Raw genomic sequence first — 18,533 nt, 5'->3', positions numbered from 1 at the left:
GTCTTCAGAAGGAGATTGGGGTGTGATTGATCAGAGAGAAATGATGTGTTCTAGTTCATTCTCAGGCCCAGTGAGTTGTGGATTTCATGCTTCCTCTTCTTTCCTCTCTATTCATATAAAATTATTTCTTGAGATGATGATTATTTTATATATTTAATGATTCACTGTTTTGTCCAAGCCCAAAAGTATATCCTATACTGTATGCTTTACACTTAGTGCAAAGGGCGCTCGTCATGGCTGTCGGCACGGCCAAGTCACTGGGGCTAACATGGCAGGCACAGGTGCAGGTGGGTGTGGCTTACAGGGCCGACCTCGTATGGCTCCTGGCTGATTTAGCACGAGCGTAAGGAAGCTTCTCTTCCGGAGGCCTGCGTGCTGATGAGGTCTGGGCTCTTTCTGATGGGCGGAGGGTCCTGCTTGTTTGCAGCACGAGGCTGCTCCGTCAGCTCTCCAGGTCTTAGCTGGGACGCCCAAGGCTGCTGCTGATGCCAAGCATGGTCGTGGGCCTTTGTTTGCACTTGGCGTGCTGTTGTCACCCCAACAAGTGAGGGATGCGGGTGCAGAGCTCCTCACTCACTGCCAGTCCTTCTCTGAGAGGCTTTTTGTCTGCTCTGTGTGCTCACTTGCCCAGTGGCCTCTCTCATCCCTGATTCTGGGCAGTGCATTTGACAGAGGCCTGCCTGGGTGCTGCGGCCTCTGACATTTGCCCAGACGTTGCTTCATGCCCTGCTCTGTGGTCAGTTTCAGAGACACTCCCTGGATGGTGAATCTGTGTTTTCCGTTTCTTGGGTCGGCGTTCTGCATGCCTGCAAGGTAAAGCAAGGCTTCTTGTGCCATCTCCTCTGTCGCTGCAGACGTCGGGTGCCTCCTGGAACACGTCTGCCTGCTTTGTGTCTGTGCCGCGAGGCCGCCTGTCAGGTTGGGTCGCCTCGCCAGTCGCGGAAGCCTTGTTTCCACAGAGCCAGCCTCGATGGAGCCGCACCAGCTCTGTCTCTTCCATTCTTGACTTTTAGAATTTCCTGCCCTTACGCTTTAGATGTGTTGGGTATAGATCTTTACCAAGATCTTTAAAATCTTGCTGACAGTCTTTGTCTTAACTAGACTATTGGTCCATTTACATTACTGTAATTATTATATTTAAATTTATTTCCACCATCTTTCCTTGTACTCTGTCATTTGAGGACCAGTTGCTTTTTCGTTTCTTGACTTCTTTTGGATTATTTTTGTTTCTTTTTCTTCTCTACTGGGTTGGAATTTGCTCACTTGGCTTCATAGTGGTTGCCTTGGATGTTCTAACATGCAGAATTAATTTGTTGAAGTCTAAAATTAGTATTTCTGCCCTCCTTCAAACGATTCAAAGATCCAGGAACATTTTATTCTGAGCACTCCGTCCACACAGGACTTGCCCTCCCCGTTGCAGCCTGCATGCAGCATGTTGTGTTTCTGTGGGTCCTGACCGAGTGGGGCCAGGACTGTGATAAGAGCTTCCCCTAGGGCTGGATGGTGGCTTTCTTCCTTGTTCACCTAAACCCTCCCAGTCTCAGCCTTGGGGCGTCCCCCGGCAGTAACTGGATCAGCAACCAGGCCTGGCCCAGGCTCTCTCCCCTGACTTCTGCAAAGCTGTGAAAGGAGCGGGCGCAGGCCAGCTGCCGGCCAGGGCCCTCCTGCGTGGGGCCTTCCTTTTTCCAGGTTCCTGCTTTAACTTAGGTTTTGTTCTCTAAGGTTCTGAACGTTCTTGCCAACCCAGTGATAGATTTTTAAAGTTTTTAAAAATAGATCTTACCTGGTAGTAATGCTTGTTTGTTCATTAAAGGGCTGGTCAAAGCTGCATAGTTTACTCTGACAGAACCCAAGTGTCCACTCTGAATACTTTGACTCCTGTCGGTGCTGTGGGCTGGGCTCGCGCCTGAGGCTGGAGTGTTTTTCTCCCACCAGGACTGGGCCTCCTCTCCTGGGAGGGCGGCTCCGGGCACAGCCGCTCTGGCCCTCGGGTCATTGTGGCAGAGCCCGGAGTATCTGGGAGGTGCCGTGCCTTCTGCTGCTTGTTGTGGTTTAGCCTTGGACTTGGCTGGAGGCTTCACAGAGGGAAGCCTGTGGCGGGTGGGGCTGCTGACACGGCCATGGGGGTGTGAGGGCATTGCTGAAGTTTTTCTGGAACCTACGTTAAGAAACTGGAAGTGATTCCTCCCAGAGGCAGCTCACCTCAGCCTTGGCCACTCAGCCTCCGCTCCTCTGGTGCCCCAAGGCCCCCACGCTTTGCCCGGGACCCCTCACCTCGGGCCTGTGCAGACCCCATTGAGGCAGAGGCGGTCTGCCTGTGTCCCGCTGCTGGCACGAGGCCGTGGGGGGCTCAGTCTTGTGTGTGTTTTCTGTGTCTGTCCCTTTCCTCTTTTTCTTTCCTGCTTTCTGTGGGGTAAATGAAAGTTTCTCCTCCTTTGTGTTTTTCCGGTGGATTTGATTATTTTCTTGGTCACCCTTAACATTGTGCGTTCTGAGTCTTCCTACCCAAGTCGCAGTCACTCAGCTCTTCTGAGGAGTACCTGAGCGTGTGCGGCCCGCACTGAGCCGACCACATCTTGTTTGCCTGAAACTGTAGTTTTATCCCTTAGGAGAACATGAGCATGAGCTTTTGTTTTATTTTATTTCTGAGACAGAGTCTCACTCCTGTCGCCCAGGCTGCAGAGTGCAGTGGCGATATCTTGGCTCACTGCAGCCTCTACCTCAGTGCCTCAAGCCATCCTCCCACCTCAGCCTCCTGAGTAGCTGGGACTATGGATGCGCACCACCATGCCCTGCTAATTTTTGTATTTTTTCGTAGAGATGGGGTTTCACTATGTTTCGCAGGCTGGTCTTGAACTTCTGGGCTGAAGCAATCTGCCTGCCTCAGCCTCCCAACAACATGAGCTTTTAACCAGTGGTCAATTACATTCACCACTGTCTTCCTCCCACCTGCCAGGCCCTGCCCCCCAGCCCTTCCCGCCTCTTGCCTCAGAACCTCTTCTCTGGGTGGCACCTTGACTCCGGACCCTGTCGTGTTGATATGAAGCCACGGGACTGTCTCTTCCTGGGGTTTGTGGTTTTCCCACCCCTGTGAACTGGCAAGCTGCGTTTGAGGGCCTCTGTTGGCCTGGAAGCCCTGGGGGCCTTGGAAAACTTGGGAAGTGGGCGGTTTCTGTTCTAGAGCCCAGAGCCCTCATCAGGGAGACCTGGCAGGATGCAGCTTGTGCTGGCCTGGCCTGCTGCCCCTTTGCACAACTTCTGAGAGGGCACTGGTTGGCCTGCAGAGTCCAGGCTGAAGGCAGGGACTGCTCAGAGTTTATGTGATGTCACGCTAACAGGGCAGGCAGCGGCAGGCTGGGGCTTGGGCCACCCTGTGATGGGGGCTAGGACAGCACCAGCATAGCTGCCAACTGGGGCTCTGGGTGGTGAGTCTGGCCCCCTCCAACCATGTGCCTCCTGCAAAGCAGGCCTTCACAGGCTGGTGACAGCGGGGCTGCCAAGGGACGGGTCTGTGCCTGGCGTTTTCCAGTTGCTGTTCAGTTTCCCAGTTCCTTCCCGGCACCTTCACCTCGAGGGCACAGTGGCCACCTCAGGAGCTTGGCCTCAGGGATTCCTGCCGGTCCTCATGGCCCCTCTTCTGTACTCACAGTCCCTGCCTGTCCCAGCATCTTCTCACACGTAGGCGTCTGTCCTGGAGACGCAGGTGGATGGGCACAGGCGGTGCTCAGGGCAGCCCAGTGGGTCAGGGGTCAGAGAGGGCGGTCTGGATCTGAATTGGGTTTGGAGCCATCACTCTTGTGAGGGATGCAAACTCGGCAGATGGCAGGGCTGCTTGAGCAGTGGGCATGCACTCACACACACGCACGTGGGCACACATGCTCTCAGGGACACACAAGCTTAGACGCACACGGGCATATATGCTCTCAGGGACACAGGCTCACACACACGTGGGCACACATGCTCCCTTGGACACACAGGCTAACAGACACGGGCACACACGCTTTCTCAGGGACACAGGCTCACACACGGGCACACGCTCTCAGGGACACAGGCTCACACACACAGGCACACACGCTCTCTCAGGGACACACAGGCTCACGCACACGGGCACACATGCTTAGGGACACACGGGCACACACGCTCTCTCAGGGACACACAGGCTCAACGCACACTCGGGCACACACAGACACGCTCTCAGGGACGCACAGGCACACAAACACGGGCACACACTGTCAGGGACGCACAGGCTCACACATGGGCACACACGGTCTCAGATGCACAGGCTCACACGCACACAGGCACACATGCTCTCAGGGACACAGGCTCACACACACATGGGCACACATGCTCTCTCAGCGACACAGGCTCACACGCACACGGGCACACACGCCCTCTCAGGGATGTACAGGCTCACACACACACGGGCACACACACTCTCAGAGACACACAAGCTCACACACGGGCACACAAGCGCACACACAGGCACACACGCTCTCTCAGGGACACACAAGCTCACACGGGCACACACGCTCTCTCAGGGACACAGGCTCACTCACACGGGCACACGCTCTCTCGGACACACAAGCTCACACATGGGCACACACACTCAGGGACACAGGCTCACACACGGGCACACGCGCTCTCTCGGACACAGGCTCACACACACGGGCACACACTCTCTCAGGTACACACAGGCTCACACGCACATGGACACATATGCTTTTTCAGGGACACACGAGCTCTCATGCACACAGGCATACGTGCTCTCAGGTACACAGGCTCATGCACGGACACATGCTCTCGGACACACAGGCTCACACACGGACACACACGCTCTCTCGGACACACAGGCTCACACACACACGGGTACTCACGCTGTCTCAGACACACAGGCTCACGTGCACACAGGCACACACGCTTTCTCAGGGACACACAGGCTCACACAAACGGTCTCTCAGGGACACACGAGCTCATGCGCACACGAGCATACCTGCTGTCTCAGGGACACACGGGCTCACGCACACGGGCACACACCCTCCCTCTGGGACACACAGGCCCACATGCATGCTGCGTGCCGGCCCTGGAGCGGGGATGGGGACCCGCGCTTCTTGGAGCGAGGGGCCTCTGGCACCCTGGTCTATGGCGGGCGTCGCCAGCCCAGGCAGATGCTGTTTCCCCGCTTGCTTTCCCAGCAGACCCTGTCTGGAGCTGGCACAGAGCATCCTCTGTTCCAGATTCGGCGTGGGACGTTGGAAGCAAGCGCCTGTTGCCCACTCATGACTGGAACTTTCTGGCAGTGTGAGGTGGGGGCGGGAAGCCCTTGTGACGTGCCTGGGGCCTGGGCCTGTCCTGCTCTCTGGGCCTGTCCTGCTCCCTGTGTCCGCTGTGGACCAGGCTGGGCTGTGGCCTTGACTGCTACGGAGACCACCACAGGCCCTGGGGGCCCCACGTCTGCAGGACGAGCACACCTGCCTCATAGGGTTGTGGGAAGAACCAGACGAGGCCGCTGTCACCAGTGCGCAACTGTGCCCGCCACGGTGGCAGTGCGCCCGCGGTCCTGCTCACGCCATGCCACAGGGCCTCGGGAGGAGGTAGCCAGTGCCGGGGGCTGGGGAGGCCCCAGCAGGACTTGCTCCCAGGAAGCCCAGCACTGCGCCTCCCATGCGAGAACCAGGTGCCATGTTGCGGGGAGCCACTTCCTGCGCCCGGCCTCTTCAGGGACCTCCCTCCCAGCTGAGCAGGCGGCAGCCCCAGCAGAGGGGGAGGTGGCTGAGGCTGGCCCTGGGCCTGGGGATGGAGGGCGCACGGCTGAGGCGCGTCCTCGGGGCTCTGCCTGCCTGCTCGCGCCCACCACAACCTCTGCAGGCAGCAACCCCCACCTCAGGCAGGTCTCTGGGTACAGCATTCTGGTGGACAGCCTCAGGATAGAGTCCACGGTGACCTCCAGAAGCTTCCTCTCCCGTCACCTATTAAACTACCCATGAACACAGGCAAAAACAAAAATTCCACATCAGTAAACTGTGAAGTGGATTCTTTTTAAAAAGCTCATGCGAGATTACTGAGCAGAAAAGAAGAGGCGGGACGTGATCATGACAGACCCCTCAGCACCAGCCCTGCCCTTTCAGGACCCCGTGTGGCCCCAGCCCCACACCAGGACCCCAGTCTGGGAGAGGGCGGGGACAAGGGGCACTGGGCTCGGGTGGGCTTTGCCATGCAGGCAGGCGAGGGGTTCTTGAAAGGGTGGAGCTCAGGATTTTTTGAGAAATGTTACAGTAACCACCTAATAAAAATTAAAATACTCTATTCCATTGAAAATAGAATTTGAGGCCAGGCGTGGTGGCTCATACCTGGAATCCCAGCACTTTGGGAGGCCGAGGCAGGCAGATCCCTTGAGCCAAGAAGTTCAAGGCCAGCCTGGGCAGCATAGAGAGACCCCATCTCCAGAAAAAATACAAAAATTAGCTGGGCGTGGTGGCTCGCACCTGTGGTCCCGGCTTCTCAGGAGACTGAGGCTGGAGCATCATTTGAGCCCAGGAGGTTGAGACTGCAGTGACCCCTGATTGCACCACTGCAGTTCAGCCTGGGCGACAGAGCGAGACCCTGCCTCAAAAAAGGCAGAGGAAGAACAAATAGAATTTTTTAAATCAATGCAGAAGACGAAAGCAAAACATAAAACTATACAGAAAGGCAACCAACAAAGCCAGGTGAGAGGCAAGATTCCATGATTAAAAGAACAAAAACCTCACTTTAGATCACAAAACCAGACTAGAGCGGGTGCGGCTGGCAGAGTTCACCTGCTCCTGCCTTTTTTTTTTTTTTTTTTTTTTGTCTTTTCAGTTTCTTATCTCCTGGGGCCAAGGCTGGGCTCTCAGCCTGAAGGCTGTGTTCCCAGGATGCCCAGCTGAGCTGGGGGGGTCTCCTGGTTTGTGGCGCTGGGTGCTCAGGTCTCCTGGTTTGCGGCGCTGGGTGCTCAGGTCTCCTGGTTCTTGCTGGTGCTGTGCCGCTTGTCCCGCCTGCCAAGTCAGTGACAGGTGAGAAGCCCTTTGAGACGTGAGGTGCCAGGCCCTCGTACCATTCACCTTTATTCAGAAGGACTTCTGAAATCACCCAATTGTGTTTTTTGTTTTTTTGGTTGTTTTTTTTTTTTACACAGAGTCTCGCTCTGTCGCCCAGGCCAGAGTACAGTGGCACAATCTCTGCTCACTGCAATCTCCGCCTCCCTAGTTCAAGTGATTCTCCTGCCTCAACCTCCCGAGTAGCTGGGACTACAGGCCATGTGCCATCATGCCCAGTTAATTTTTGTATTTTTAGTAGAGACTAAAAATGTTGGCCAGGCTGGTCTCAAACTCCTGACCTCAAGTGATTCTCCTGCTTTGGACTCCCAAAGTGCTGCAATTCCAGGTGTGAGCCACTGCGCCCAGCATTGTTTTGTTTTAAAATAGTGTTTGTTGATTCACTGGGCAACATTGATTCACTGGGCATTGGGCATATATGGTAGTGATTAGAAGACATTTTTATTTACCAGATTTTAAACAATCATTTTTTAAAGAGATTTGAGTAATAAGAAAAATACCCTGCACCACAGGATACCACTGGCACTCGCCCTCCTTCATGGGACCCAGGTCCCCCTGCACCCGTCCTGCTGCCTGAGGCCACTGTGCCGCCCCTGGATGCTGCCCCTATGGCCCTTGGGCTCCCCCTACCCTCCCCACCTCCTGGCTGCTGCCTAGGGCGGCCTGGGGTGAGGCAGTGGCTCAGAGTCAGCAACACTCAGCCTCATCTCTTACCCTGGAGGTTGGCTTGGGGGGCTCAGCTTGGAGGGGGTCAAAGGAGTAGCTGAGCACCCTCTGACCAGGGGGCCTCCTAGGACACAAGCAGGCTCCGAGGAGGGGTCTGACCCTTGTAGTGCCTGAGCCTCTGTTTCCTGCATTTACAAAGCCCTTCCATGGATTTTCTCATTTCTCTCTTAAAGCCAGGGGCAACCCACAGCCACACTCATTCAGAATTTATGAACAAACCAGGACCCTTTTGTGGGGGGCCTGTCCCAGGTCACAGACCAGGTCTCTCTTTTGACCATGGACACAGAGGATCCAGGAAGGGGCTGTGCTGCCAGGCAGGTCCATGCGTCCTAAAGGCACAGAGGCCCCTCCAGACTGCCTATCTCAGGAACTTGTCACGCAGACGGAGCCAGGTGTAACACCAGCCCCAGGGCCAAGCAGCAGCTTTGCAAATGTTGCAGCAGCCACACCACAGTAAGAAATTCTTTTTCTGCGCATCCAGGTGGCTCCAACCAGCACCGTCCTTTCTGTGTGGGGTGTGCCTGACCCCCTCCTTTCCCCCTCCCAGAAAGGTGAAGAAGCCGGCCCTGATCTCCCAAGTCCATTCCATGGCTTGCTGATGGGCTGGGTCACAGCTCTAAACCCCTCAACCTGGCCTGTCCTGGAGCAGGCAGCCTTGGTGAGCACAGCTGCTGAAGGGGCGGCAAATGCCGGACGTGCCTGTCCTGCTCACTGGGGTCGTGTCTTTGCCCAGCCTGGCCCAGGCACTGGGCGGGGAGAATGGGGCCTTGTGTCTCCAGCTCACAGCCGAGCTTTCAGAGCATGAGACTGGGTTCATTGTTCAGAACCGGGAAAACTAAAAACAGCATTGAGAGTGGAACTTGGGCCTTCTGGAAATGACAGCTGAGTAAAGACTCATTTATTCTGCTTCCCTTCTTGAAACTCACTGCAGTGAACAAAGAGAATGAAAAATAGGGAACAAGATTTAATCCACAATGGGCCTAAGGAATAGCCATGGCAAAGGAGGGTGTCGGCCAGACGGGAAGCAGTGACAGCCATATCAGGTCTCCAGCAGGCTGGGTTTTTGTTTAACAAGAATGGATTTTTGGAGATAGCATTGATGAGTATTTTAAAAGAATGGGGTTGTGTCTCCGGGGAGCTGAGTATAGGCAGACATCTGGCAAGATGAGGCAGAAGGCCCACGTGCTTCACTTTTCTATAAGATACAGACTCTTTTTTTTTTTTTTTCTAATTTTTAGAGAAGGGGGTCTCACTTTGTTGCCCAGGCTAGAGCGCAGTGCCACAGTCATAGCTCACTGTAGCATCGACCTTCTGGGGTCAGCGATCCTCTCACCTTAGCCTTTCAAGTAGCTGGGACCACAGGCGTGTGCCACCACGCCCAGCTAATCATTGTATTTTTTGGTAGAGGTGAGGTTTTGCCATCTTTCCCAGCTGGTCTCGAACTCCTGAGCTCAAGCAGTCCTCCTACCTTGGTCTCCCAAAGTGCTGGGATTATAGGCGTGAGCCTCTGCCCCCACGATCCAGACTTGTAAGGGGTGAAATGGGGAATGAAAGGATGGGCTGAGGATTCCTCTTAGTTTTTCAACATCATACTGATCGTTGTGTTCATATAAGGAGACTACCAGAGACCAGGAAGGATTAGAGGGAACAGTAAGGGAACACCTGGAAGGATTAGAGGGAACAGTAAGGGAACACCTGGAAGGATTAGAGGGAACAGTAAGTACTCAGAGCTCTCAGAACACTAAGAAGAGTGCCTGTTGCCAGCAGGCTGACTGAGAAACCTCATAACTCACAGGGCATGTGGTAGCGTACCCAGTGGAGAACAGTGAGCCCTAGAATAAATGCTGCTCTGCTGCTGTGTGACAATCTCAGAAGCAAGAATCAACATTTTCAGTTTCCAAGTATCTGGAGCCAAAACAAAGCTCAAGAATAGTAACGGGCCAGGCACGGTGGCTCACACCTGTAATCCCAGCACTTGTGGAGGCCAAGGTGGGTGGATCACCTGAGGCCAGGAGTTCAAGACCAGCCTGGCCAACATGGTTAAACCCCATCTCTACTGAAAATACAAAAATTAGCTGGGCATGGTGGCACGCACCTGTAATCCCAGCTACTTGGGAGGCTGAGGCAGGGGAATCACTTGAACCTGGGAGGCGGAGGTTGCAGTGAGCCGAGATCGTGCCATTGCACTCCAGCCTGGGCGGCAGAGCAAGACTCCGTCTCAAAATAAAATAAAATAAAATAAAAAAAGAATAGTAACAGGAACACAAAAAATATGCAGCTTTCCAAGAGGTAACATTCATAATGTCTGGCATCCAACCAAAGATTATCAGGTGTGGAAGGAAACAGGAAAATAGAACCCATACTGGAGTGAAAAATCCATCAAAACTGACATAGATGTTAGGGTTAGCAGACAGGTTATTAAAGTAATTATTATAACTGTATTCCATATGTTCAAAGAGCAACAGGAAAGACTGAACACATTAAGTAGAGACATGGAAGTATTTTAAAAGATCCAAATTAGAGTTGAAACGAAAATGTCCAAGTACAAAATACGCTGGATGGGATTAATGGTAGATCAGAGATTGCAGAAGAAGATTAGTGAACTTAAAGATGAAGCAGTAGACACTCTCCAAACTGAAACAAGGAAAAGAAAAATACTTTAAAACAAACAAGAGCATCATTGAGCTGTAGGACAACTTTCAGAGGCCTAACGATTATGTGATTGGAGTCCCTAAGTGGGAAGGCAGGGACGGAAGAATTGTTTGAGGACATGATAGCTGAAAAGCTTCCCAGTTTGATGGAAACTATAAGCCTAGATCTGACCATCTTTTCTTTCTTTTTTCTTTGTTGACCAATGGATTCATGTCACATGATCTGACCATCTTAATGAACCCTGAGCACAAGAAATGAAGAAAATCACACAAGGCACATCATCATCAAGTTACTCAAAACCAGTTACAAAGAGATAAATCTCAAAAGCAGCCAGAAAAAAAAAAAAAGCAAGGCCTTTTGTGTATGAAGGAACAAAGACACAGATGACAGCAGATTTCTCATGAGAAACAATGCAAGTGGGAAGACAGTGGTGTAGTGTGTTTAAGATGCTGAAAGGGAAAAAAAAAACTGTCCACCAAGAATTCTATACCTAAATATCTTTTAAGTGAAGGTGACATAAAGATGTTTCCAAACACACAACAGCTGAACTAGTTCATTACCAGCAGACCTTCACTGAAAGAAATGTTACAGATGCTTTAGGCTGAAGGAAAACAAAACCATGTGGAAGTCTGGATCTATACAGAAAATTGAAGAGTACTGGAAATGGTAACTACATGGGTAAATACATGATATTTAAATCTCTCTAAAATGTAATTGTTTAAGAATAGTAACTGTGTAACAGAGAGGAATTTATAACATATACAGAAATAAAATATTTGACAAAAATGGCAAAAATAAAAGGCCAGGAGAGAAGAAAATGGTAAATGCATATATTTGAAGTGGTAGAATAGCCCTTGAAGTCAGAGTATGACAAATTAAAGATGTATGTTATAAACCCAAAAGCATTTACTAAAATAGCAAAGCAACAAATTACAGCTGATAAGTGAACAGTGGAGATAAAGTTGACCCACATAAAATACTTAATCCAAAGAAGGCAGAAAAGAGGAAAAGAGAACAGATAGAACAGGTAACACACAGCAAGATGGTCAGATTGCATAAAAAATCAATACTCACATATATGTGGGCTAAAATAAACCTTTTTTTTTTGAGACAGGATCTCACTCTGTTGCCCCGGCTGGAGTGCAGTGGTGCAGCCGTGGCTCACCTCACTCTGTCGCCCTGGCTGGAGTGCAGTGGTGCAGCCGTGGCTCACCTCACTCTGTCGCCCTGGCTGGAGTGCAGTGGTGCAGCCGTGGCTCACCTCACTCTGTCGCCCTGGCTGGAGTGCAGTGGTGCAGCCGTGGCTCACCTCACTGTCGCCCTGGCTGGAGTGCAGTGGTGCAGCCGTGGCTCACCTCACTCTGTCGCCCTGGCTGGAGTGCAGTGGTGCAGCCGTGGCTCACCTCACTCTGTCGCCCTGGCTGGAGTGCAGTGGTGCAGCCGTGGCTCACCTCACTCTGTCGCCCTGGCTGGAGTGCAGTGGTGCAGCCGTGGCTCACCTCACTCTGTCGCCCTGGCTGGAGTGCAGTGGTGCAGCCGTGGCTCACCTCACTCTGTCGCCCTGGCTGGAGTGCAGTGGTGCAGCCGTGGCTCACCTCACTCTGTCGCCCTGGCTGGAGTGCAGTGGTGCAGCCGTGGCTCACCTCACTCTGTCGCCCTGGCTGGAGTGCAGTGGTGCAGCCGTGGCTCACCTCACTCTGTCGCCCTGGCTGGAGTGCAGTGGTGCAGCCGTGGCTCACCTCACTCTGTCGCCCTGGCTGGAGTGCAGTGGTGCAGCCGTGGCTCACCTCACTCTGTCGCCCTGGCTGGAGTGCAGTGGTGCAGCCGTGGCTCACCTCACTCTGTCGCCCTGGCTGGAGTGCAGTGGTGCAGCCGTGGCTCACCTCACTCTGTCGCCCTGGCTGGAGTGCAGTGGTGCAGCCGTGGCTCACCTCACTCTGTCGCCCTGGCTGGAGTGCAGTGGTGCAGCCGTGGCTCACTGCAACTTTGACCTCTTGGGTTCAAGGAATCCTCTGGCCTCATCCTCCTTTTTTTTTTTTTTTTACATGGAGTTTTGCTCTTGTCACCCAGGTTGGAGTACAATGGTGCAATCTCGGCCCACTGCAACCTCCGCCTCCCAGATTCAGGCGATTCTCCTGCCTCATCTTCCCGAGTAGCTGGGAATACCCCACCATGTCTGGCTAATTTTTTTGTAGAGACAGGGTCTCGCTATGTTGCCCAGGCTGGTCTTGAACTCCTGGCCTCAAGGGATCCTCCTGCTTCAGCCTCCCAAAGTGCTGGGATTGTAGACATGAGCTACTGTGCCTTGCCACCCTCTTTAAATTTAAATAAATAAATAGGTTATAAGTAAAAGAAGGATAAATGTTACACAATTCTAACTCTGATGTAAAGCAATCCGGAGTTACTATAATATCAAATGTACTGATTTCAGAGCAAAGGAAACTACCAGGATAAAGATACTTCATGATAAAAGAGTTCATTCATCAAGAAGACACTGTAAATGTGTATGCACCTAATAACAGAGCTATAAAATACATGAAGCAAAAACTGATAGTGCAAAGAGAAGTAGACAAATCCACAGTTGTAGTTGGGACTCTCCTGACCTGTTTCTCAGTGATGGATAGAACAAGTAGAACAGAAATTAGTATCAGCACCATCAACCAGCCTGATCCGATTGGCTTTATACAGCACTTCACCCAGCAGCACGTTCTTTTCCAGTGCACACAGGACATTTACCAGGATAGACCATTTTAGGGGACCATAAAAAGCATCAATAAACTTGAACAAATTCAAATCATATAAATTATGTTCTCTGAGAAAAATAGAAACCAATAAAAAATATCTGGAAGATGATTAGTTACTGAGTATATGTTCCATTAGTCAAAGAAGAAATCAAAAGAGAGGTTAGAAAGCTTTCTGAGGCTGGGCATGATGGCTCACGCCTGTAATCCCAGCACTTTGGGAGGCAAAGGTGGGAGGATCCCTTGGTCTCAGGAGTTTGAGACCAGCCTGGCTAACATGGTGAAACCCCATCTCTACTAAAAATACAAAAAAATTAGCCAGGTGTGGTGGCGTATGCCTGTAATCCCAGCTACTGGGGAGGTTGAGGCAGGAGAATCGCTTGAACCTGGGAGGTGGAGGTTGCAGCAAGCCAAGATCCCACCACTGCACTCCAGCCTGGGTGACAGAGTGAGACTCCATCTCAAAACTCTTTGAACGGGATGAAAATGAAAATACAGCATATCAAAACTTGTCGGATATCATGAAAGCTGTACTCAGAGGGGTATTTTATAATACTAAATACCTAAAAAATAATTTTTTTTTTGAGACAGAGTCTCTCACTGTCGCCCAGGCTGGAGTGCAGTGGCGCGATCTCAACTCACTGCAAGCTCTGCCTCCCAGGTTCACGCCATTCCCCTGCCTCAGCCTCTCGAGTTGCTGGAACTACAGGCGCCCGCCACCATGCCTGGCTAGCTTTTTTGTATTTTTAGTAGAGATGGGGTTTCACAATATTGGCCAGGATGGTCTCGATTTCCTGATCTCGTGATCCACCCGCCTCGGCCTCCCAAAGTGCTGGGATTACAGGTGTGGGCCACCACGCCCGGCCCTAAATTTTTTTTTTAAATGTACAAATCACTGAACTCTGCTTCTAGCTTAGGAAATTAGAAAAAGGAAAGCAAATTAAGTCTAAAGGATGCAAAAGAAAGGAAACAAAGATCAAAGTGGAAATTAATGAAAACAGAAAAATAGAAAAAAACGATTAAGCTGTCTTTTTGAGGCAGTCAGTAAAATCGATAAGCTTCTAGCCAGAAAAGTGAAAAAAAGCAAGACATTTTTATATCAATGTCAAAAATGAAAGTTGTGGCATAGCTACAGAGTCTGTTGCTCTTAAGAAGATATAAAGGAATAGTATGGTATAATAACTTATGCCAACAAATGTGATTAATTTTATATGAAATGGGCAAGTTCCTTGAAAGACAAACCATTCATACTCACGTAAGAAGAAATTTTTAGAGCCTGCTCAGCTCTGTATCTATTAAATAGATTCAATGTGTAATTGAAAAGCTTCCCACAAAGAAACTACATGCCCATCTGGCTTCACTGGAATCTCTGCCACACATTTAAGGAAGAAATAATAGCAATTCTATATAAACTCGCCCAGGAATTTGAGAGGAGGGAATACTTCTCATTTTGTTATGCTGGTATTACTCTGATAGCAAAACCAAAGATGTTACAAGAAGAAAATAGATGCAAAAATGAATATGAATATGGATGTAAAAATTCTTAACAAAATTTTAGCCAATCCCATTTGAGAATATATAAAAAGGACAATATGGCCGGGTGTGGTGGCTCACGCCTGTAATCCCAACAACTTTGGGAGGCCGAGGCGGTGGATCATGAGGCCAGGAATTCAAGACCAGCCTGGCCAACATAATGAAACCCCGTCTCTACCAAATATACAAAAAAATTAGCTGGGCATGGTGGTGGGTGCCTATAATCCCACCTACTTGGGAGGCTGAGGCAGGAGAATTGCTTGAACCTGGGAGGTGGAGGTTGCAGTCAGCTGAGATCATGCCACTGCCCTCCAGCCTGGGCAACAGACTGAGACTCCGTCTCAAAAAAAAAAAAAAAAAAAAAAAAAAAAAAAAGGACAATACATCGTGACCAATTGGCATTTATACAAGGAATACGTAATTGGTTTAAGAATAGAAGATTAATTGATGGAATCCAGCTATTACCGAACTAAAGAGAAACCATGTGATCATTTCAATAGATACAGTAAAAGTATTTTACAAAATCCAACATCCATTCCTGATTTAAAAAATAACTTGACAAACTAAAAATACAAAAGACATTCATGAAAAAGTTACAGTCAACATCATACTTAATGGTAAAAGACTGGATGCTTTCCCTGAGATTAGGAGGAAGGCACATATGTTCACTCTTAGTAATTGTGTTCAGTAATAATACTGCAGGTTCTTCCCAGTGCAATTATGCAAGAAAAATAAATAAAAGGATCTAGTTTGGAAAGGAAGAAGTAAAACTTTTTATTCACTGTTGACATGATCATCTCTGCAGAAAACATAATAAATCTGTGAAAAACAGTTAGAACTAATAAGTGAGTTTATCAAGGTTACAAGATCAAATTGTAAAAACAAATAACATTTTTTTCCGTATTAGCAACAAAAAATTGGAAATTTTGTTAGTATTACAAATATGAAATGCTTACGGTGACTTAACTAATATGTGCAAGATTTGTACACTAAAAACTACAAAATGTTGCTGAAAGAAAGTAGACCCAACTAGATAGAGATGTTTTGCCCCTAGATCAGATTTAATGTAGGTGAGATGTTGGTTTTCCTCTTACTCATCGATAGATTCAACACAACTGCAATCAAAATCCCAGCAGGCTATTTTGTAGAAATCGAGAAGCTGATCCTGAAATTTATATAGAAATGCAAAGGACCTGGAATAATTAAAACAACTTCAACAATGAAAAGCAGAGTTTGGGGACTCGCAGTGCCTGATTGCAGACCCGGTGCATTTGGACTCACTGTGGCGTGGGGTCCCAGATGGGAGGAAGCTTCCTGAGAGGTGACGCCTGAGTTGAGTCTAAGAGGACAAGGAGGTCGGTGAGCATGTTGGAACCCATGATGGAAGGATGGACTGAGGATGGAAAGCAGGTGCATAGGGGAAGGGGTTGGTCAAGGTGGCTCTCAGGCTGTGGTGGATGCTTTTTAGCTTTTTAGAACTTCACTGATACTGCTGTTTTACTTCTCAAAAAGATTGAAGCTGTGTGAGCAGGTCACCTGTTTCCTCTCAAACAAGAAATTAAAAATATTTGAGTTTCATTTCTTCTTCTTTTTCCTTTTTTTTTTTTTTTTTTTTTTTGAGACAGAGTCTTGCTCTGTCGCCCAGGCTGGAGTGCAGTGGCACGATCCCGGCTCACTGCAACCTCAGCCTCCCAGGTTCAGGTGATTCTCCTGCCTCAGCCTCCTGCGTAGCTGGGATTTCGGGCTAATTTTTGTACTTTTAGTAGAGATGGGGTTTTGCTGTGTTGGCTAGGCTGGTCTTGAACCCCCGACCTCAAATGATCCACCCGCCTCGGCCTCCCAAAGTGCTGGGATTATAGGCATGAGCCACCGCGCCCGGCCTGAGTTTCATTTTTAAAAATAGCATTCGTAGCAGTCCCAAGCATTAAAATAAATAGTTGTGTGGAGATTTGAGTGGCGGAAAGCGCATTTCCTCTAAGGAGGTGGTTACCCCGCTTGTGAGCGGCGTGAGTGTAGGTAGGATTTGTGGCCCCACAATCTGTCTGGGACTTGGAGAAAGTTTCCAATTGGCCTGCAGTGTCCCTTCCCGTCACCTGCTGTGCTCTCTTCTGGGGCTTGAGTCTTTTTTATTTCCCCTTGAATTAGCACAGCTAGTATCTATGGAATGGCCTCTCCTGGGGGGCGGGGTGGGGGCTGTACTGATACCAGCTGGGGCATCCGGGAGCAAGAAGACAGGTGCCCACCACAGCAGTGCCCACCACGGTTCGGCAGACTGTCGGAGTGTAGCGGCACATGTGAGGCCCTGTGGCTTCTATAAGCCAGTGCTGCAGGCAAAGTGGCACCAAGGCTAGGAGCAGCCATACAGCCGTGGGTCCCTCCCCGTCACCACCCGGGCCAGAGGCCATGGGTTCTGATTTCTAACAGCAGAGGCTGCTTTTGCCTGACCTTGAACCTCAGGAAAGGCAACTGTACTCTGTGCATTCAGTTGTGTCTGGCTTTTTTTTCTTTTTTTTGAGACAATGTCTCGCTCTGTCGCCCAGGCTGGAGCGCAGTGGCGGGATCCTCCCTCCTCTTCCTCCCGTGTAGCTGGGACCATAGCCACGCTCCACCACACTCGGCTGATTTCCTTACTTATTGGTAGGAGTTTTTAATATGTCTGATGTGGCCCTTTGTCAGATTACACACACACATTACACATGTTCTCTGTAGCAAATATCTCCCACTTAGGATGTGGGTTTGTTTGTTTTTTTTTTTTTTTTTTTTTTTTGCTTAATAGTTTCTTGATAAACAGATGTTCTTAATTTTACTATAGTCCAATTTGTTAATTTTTCTTTTGTGCATTGTTTTTTGTGTGTGTCCAATTAAGATATTTGTGCCTACTGTAAGGCCACAAAGATTTTCTCCTACATTTCCTTCCAAAAGCCTTATTATTTTACTTTTAACATTTAGACCTACAGTGCATCTAGAACTAAGTTTTACGTACGAGATTGGATGAGGTAGAGGTCAAGGTTCATTTTTTTCACACTTGACCCTTGAACAACTCAGGGTTTAGGGGCACTGACCCCCACCAGGTGGTCAAAAACCCATGTCTTACTTTCCTCCTCCTCCTCCGCAGTCTCCTCCTCCTCCTCCGCAGTCACCTCCTCCACTGTCACCTCCTCCTCCTCCTCCTCCTCCTCCTCCTTCTCTTAACTACAAACAGCCTGCTGTTGATGGGAAGCCTTCGGATAACAACAGTCAATTCACGTGCATTTTGTATGCTATCGTAATATCTACTATACTCTTCCTATAAAGTCAGAAAAGAAAATGGTAGTAAGAAAATAATAAGGAAGAGAACACATATTTACTGTCATTACGTGGAAGTGGATCATCCTAAAGATCTTCATCCTCGTCGCGTTCACATTGAGTAGGCCGAGGAGAAGGAAGAGGAAGGGGGTTGGTTGTGCTGTCTCAGGGGAGGCAGAGGAGGAAGAAAATCCATGTATATGTGGCCCTCCTGGCTCAGACCCGTGTTTTTCAAGGATGGACTGTACACCTGGTGAACACAGCATTGTTGTTGGAAGTCAGGTGGTCCGTGTGAACATGGATTGCTCCTGAGTGCCCTTGTGCTACACGTGTGGCCCTGTGTCCTTCCCCAGTGACTGCCAGCGAGTGTCGCCTGTGTGGACAGCTGGGGACACTGAGTCTCAGATGTGGGACTGAGAGAGGGCGGAGCAGGTCCTGTGTCCTCCTGTTCGCCCTCCTCCCAGTCCTCCAGTCCTGTGGTCCTGCAGTCCCCCCATGCTTGGCTTGTGCCCGCCCCGGCCCA

The 18,533-nt window shown here is 50.0% G+C and overlaps 1 protein-coding gene across 2 annotated transcripts in view; it reads left to right on the top strand.

Annotated features, from left to right (window-relative positions):
• ARHGAP39 (Rho GTPase activating protein 39) overlaps positions 1-18,533 on the top strand; it is a 154,229-nt gene that overhangs the window by 58,458 nt on the left and 77,238 nt on the right. The gene's annotated exons all lie outside the window — the stretch shown is intronic.

This window comes from Pan troglodytes, chromosome 7, assembly GCF_028858775.2.
Source record: "Pan troglodytes isolate AG18354 chromosome 7, NHGRI_mPanTro3-v2.0_pri, whole genome shotgun sequence".
In the NCBI taxonomy this organism is placed as follows: domain Eukaryota; kingdom Metazoa; phylum Chordata; class Mammalia; order Primates; family Hominidae; genus Pan; species Pan troglodytes.
The sequence above is the reverse complement of the archived record's forward strand: the minus strand, read 5'-3'. Positions and strand labels throughout refer to the sequence as shown.